This window comes from Gallinula chloropus, assembly GCF_964237585.1.
Source record: "Gallinula chloropus genome assembly, chromosome: 5".
NCBI classification, from domain to species: domain Eukaryota; kingdom Metazoa; phylum Chordata; class Aves; order Gruiformes; family Rallidae; genus Gallinula; species Gallinula chloropus.
The window spans coordinates 30,578,116-30,582,674 of NC_140090.1; positions in this window are offsets into that span (position 1 = coordinate 30,578,116).

Genomic DNA, 4,559 nt, shown 5'->3' on the forward strand with positions numbered 1-4,559 from the left:
ATGGAAATTTTATGCCTCTCAAAGTTTGCTGGTTTTCTAACCACTGTCAGCACTATTGCTGAGATTTTTTTTTTAAAAATAATCGGGGGGAAAAATTAAATGTGTAGATGTTCTGTTGTGGTTTATTCTCTGAAGAATTCAAAGGTGATCATATTCTTGAGTTCTTCACAGAATTGATACAAATCTCTGCATAATATCCCAGATGCATTGAACAGGTGAGGTGCATTGCTGAGTCTGCACTGTAGTTCTCCTGGGAGCGCTCTCTTTAACCATCTCAAACATTTTTGGCTTTGCCACACTGACTGACAAGATTTAGACACATGTTTTGAACTAATGTGAATTAGCTTCCAAATTGCTTCTGTGGTGATAGTGGCAACTTTCTTCACTTGGTTTTTAGAGAGGAGAAGAAAGCCTAGGGCAAAGTGACTCCTTCAGCTATCCAATAATGAAGCTGAAAAGACGAGTGTGTTTTATTAGTAGCAGAAATAAGCCATTTGTCAATTCTGCCATTCTCTGTAGGGGATGCAGATGCACTGAAGTACCATCAAATGTTCAAGATGCTAAAGCTCCTGAAGCTTTATGCTGTAAAAGGAAACCACTTTTATTAAACTATGCTTATCAGGTTAATATCAAAGTGCTTTTCTAGGTGCAGTGGTAGACCTGAATGACGACCATAGCTGCATAAGATCTGGTAACTGCAGGCAGTGCAGCTGGTGCTTCTTTGTGGAATGCAGCTTACTACCAGCTCTTGGTATGTAACTGCCTGCAGCTTGATCATTGGTTGGTGTAAGTGGATATACCAAATCCCTGGCAAAATGGGTAATGTGCCTATTCATGCAGTTCTGCTGCTCTCAGGAATGAGCTGCACTTTTCCTGAGGAAGGTTGCAGAGAGTTTAACAGCTGTGATTGAGAGGCTGGTCAAGGAGTGTCCTGAAACAGCGTATTGGGACTGTGCTTCCGTACTGCAGCCACCTCTTGTCCTAGGTGTTCCCTGTGGAGCCTTCTGTTGCACTGTCTGCAGCCACTGATGTTTTACTATGCAGAGCTCTGGATTCTCTGGGACTAGAGAGACCCTTCCAGTGAATCCGCTTTTTGCTAGACTGTAAGATGAATTTAAGCAGAAATGTTTGAGCAGGCAGCAGAGGCGTTAAAATTCTTCATAAAGAGATGGGAGACTTGGCTATTAGTGCCTTCAGTCTTTTATTGTAAATGCATTTTCAAACAGAAATCCTTACTGACATGAGAGTTCAGTTTCTTCTGAACTGTTAATGTACTTGCTTCCTCAAAAGTATCAGATAAATTATGTATGTGCTGCTCATAGACTGTCCTATATAATTTGCACTAATCAGAAAATTTGTATGAACATCAGTTGCTTAGTAAGTCTAATCAGTGGGATCAAAATGGAGAGAAGTTATTTTTGCATGGCCACTTACTCCTTTGGTAACAAGGGAAAAAGCTTCACCTCTTCTCCCAGAGCACGTTTCAGTGCTTTGATTGCAAGCCAGTGTCCAGTGCAGGCCAGCTTCCCTCTTCCAGGGCAGCCCGTTGGAGCTTAGTCACGCCGCAGCGTGTCTTTGCCTCTCCTCCTGCTCCAGTCTTAGAGGGCTTGCTTTGGTATCAAATTAACTAGAGATGCTGCTTCATTCTCTTTCAACATTTCTGAAATGCTGTAGGTTTGGTTTTTTCCTGAATGAAACCTGCTTTGAAGAGAAAAAGCACTGAGAGCTTGATGTGTGTGACCCAGAAATACTAGGTAGAGGAAAGGAAGCCAGTTTTAAGCTTTTTTGCCACCACCTCTTTTAAGCAGGTAAGGCAATAAGTACTCTGGGTTCTGGTTTGAACTGTTGCACTCCTTTTTTTAAACAATGAGCTTCATATGCCAAAGGGCTGCTGCTGAAACACTGCTAAGTGTGTTCAACTCAAGGGCTAAGTATAAGAATGATTGGTGAAAAAACACAGTGGTGATGGACCCTGGTCATTGTAAGCCATTCCAAGTTGCTTAGCAGTTCAAGCAGCTAAGAATGGTTTTCCACAAAATAAAAAAGCCTGGGCATCTGTTTACAATTTGCATCCTAAAAGAATAATAACAAAACCTACAGGTATAGTTGGGAAGGACTGTAGGCTCTTTGCACAGAGGTGGTTACTCAAGAAGTAGGACAGTTCCTTAATTGGGACTTGAGCTTTTTGATCTTTACTGGTAGAAGTTTCGATCCTGGGGCTTGTACTCTCGTTTGTAAGAAATAATCAGGACATTTATGTAGAGCCTGTACTATCGGTCTCTAATCTTTGTGAGGGAATTGATCCATCCAAAAATGGCTTTCTAGTAAAGATGTCCTTGCATACTGCAGGGGGGTTGGACTAGATGACCTTCAAAGGCCCCTTCCAACCCAATACATTCTATTATTTTGAGTCTTATTGATAAAGCAAAACACCAAAATTGATGTTTGATTAAGGATAGGTGCTTTAACCCGAGTACAGAAGGAACAGCTAGCCTGTTGTGCCTGCCTGCCTGACAGTGGCACCTGAAGAAAAACAGTGAGATCTGTTAAAACATCTAAAATGGTTTTATATGGTCCTTAGAGGCTGTAGTGTGGGTTACTCTAAAAGGTAATAGTGAAAAATTGCTGATGAATTGAGGCGAAGCCCAGAAGAGGGTGAATGAAGGTGTTTTGAAGGGGTGGTTGAGGAAGTCTCTCGCATGGGTTCCTTAAGCACTCAAACCCTCTGTCCTGGATTCTGCTGTCCTGGGATGTAACGGGGGTGGTGCTCACAGTGCTTTTGAAAATCCAGTCCTGTGTCGGTTGAGAGCTGGAGGGGCAGCCTTCCTTCCCAGCCTGGGTTAATACTTCACCAGTAGCCAAAAGTCCCATTGACTCTGTGGTTACCGACCATACCAGGCAAAGGCTGTATCCCTCCTGGGGGAGAGGTTACACACAGCTTCTCCATCATGCTGCAAGGGGAGCAACTACCAGCCAAGCCTTTGGGGAGCAGCCAGATGCTTGTCTGGTGATGGCACAGCTCTTCTGTCCAGGCTAGTGACAACCTGGATCCAGGGGCTCTTACCTGCTTCTCTCCCTGTTCATGCTGACCACAAAGGAAAGCTGCGCTGGCTTTGGGCTTCCAGCTGCAGCATCCAAGTAGCTGAGCGCCTAGCAGTGTTTAAGTCTCTTGTTGGCTGGTTGGTTTGTTTTTGTGGAGCTTTCTGCTGGGTTTTTTTCCTGCTTTGGAATTGGGAAAAATCCCAATGCAGGGAGGATGTCAGCAAGCACAGGAGCTGCTTGCTGCCTGTTCCTGCTGGGGCACCTTTGAACCGCAGAGACATCATCTGGGGTTTGTCATAGCTGCTTGGTGCTGTGAAAGTATTTTCTTCATGCTAAGACTGTAATTCTATGGTTTCTTTATTCTGCTACTTGGGAGTTTGCCTGGTGGTGTTCCCTGTGCATGGTGACTTGCGTGGGACTGCTGGGGGGTTCAGGGCCCCAGCCCTGTGCTGGCCTGCAGCAGTCCCCTGCCCCAGTGTTTATGGTAAGGATGTGTGCTTCCTTTCAGGCATTTCCTGCTGCCCACAGGCATCCCACTTCCTCCAGTCATCCACAATTTGTTCCTGCCACCCACAGACACACACCCTGTGCACATCTTCCCCACATGTGTGCCTGTGTGAAGCAGCGTGCCCTTGTTGGGCATCGGAAGCCAAGTAGAGGGGACCCTGTTTTCCCACACCTCAGGGAACAGGATGGGTGGGCACCCTGCACTGCTCCAGGGATGAGCTCCCCAGAGCCAGCCTGGGCTTTCATGTGCCCCTGCAATGAGAGGTGCCTGCTCAGATGGACAGGGAGACATGGGAGGTGCTGCTTGGGCTTTCGAAGCTGCCTGCTGGGGAAGGACAGAATCATTGTTTTTCAGGTAAAGCCTCCAGCTCTCTCTCCTGCACATGGAAAAACTCACCAGTCGGCTTCCTGCTGTCTGTGCTGCATCCTGGTGCCGGCGTGCCCCTGCAGCAAGGCTTCACTTTCTCTGGAAAAGAGTAATTTTATTATAAATGACAGGCAGCTCAGCAGTAGCTTCCCATCTTCCCCAGGGAGAAGCACAGCAGCATGTCATCTTCTGGAGCAGCTTAAAATTTGGAATAGAAATCTTGCTTGGTCCCCATGTCTCCAGCCACAGAGTGGGATGCACAAGGTTCAGCCTTGCTCCTGTGGAGCTGCTGGTGCCCAGAGACAAGAGGCTGCTGCCACTGGCTAGCACAGACTACTGCCAAAGGCTCCATCTGTGTTTATACTCATTAATTAACCCCTGTTAGAAATCCAGGAGCTTCTGTGCTGAGTCCCCATCCTCCACAGGTGAGCCCTAGCTCTGAGCATTCATTTTCTTTTCACTTGCTTAACGCTCTGCCTTACTTCTTAAGTGACAGGCTATTTCTCTCATAGCAATGAGCATCTTGATGTTCAATGACTCCATGTTTTCAGATTTTCTGGTGTTCCAAGTCCTCATCCCAGTTACTGGCTAATGGAAACCACATTTTTATCCCTACAGACCCCAAGCAATACACAAGGTGTGT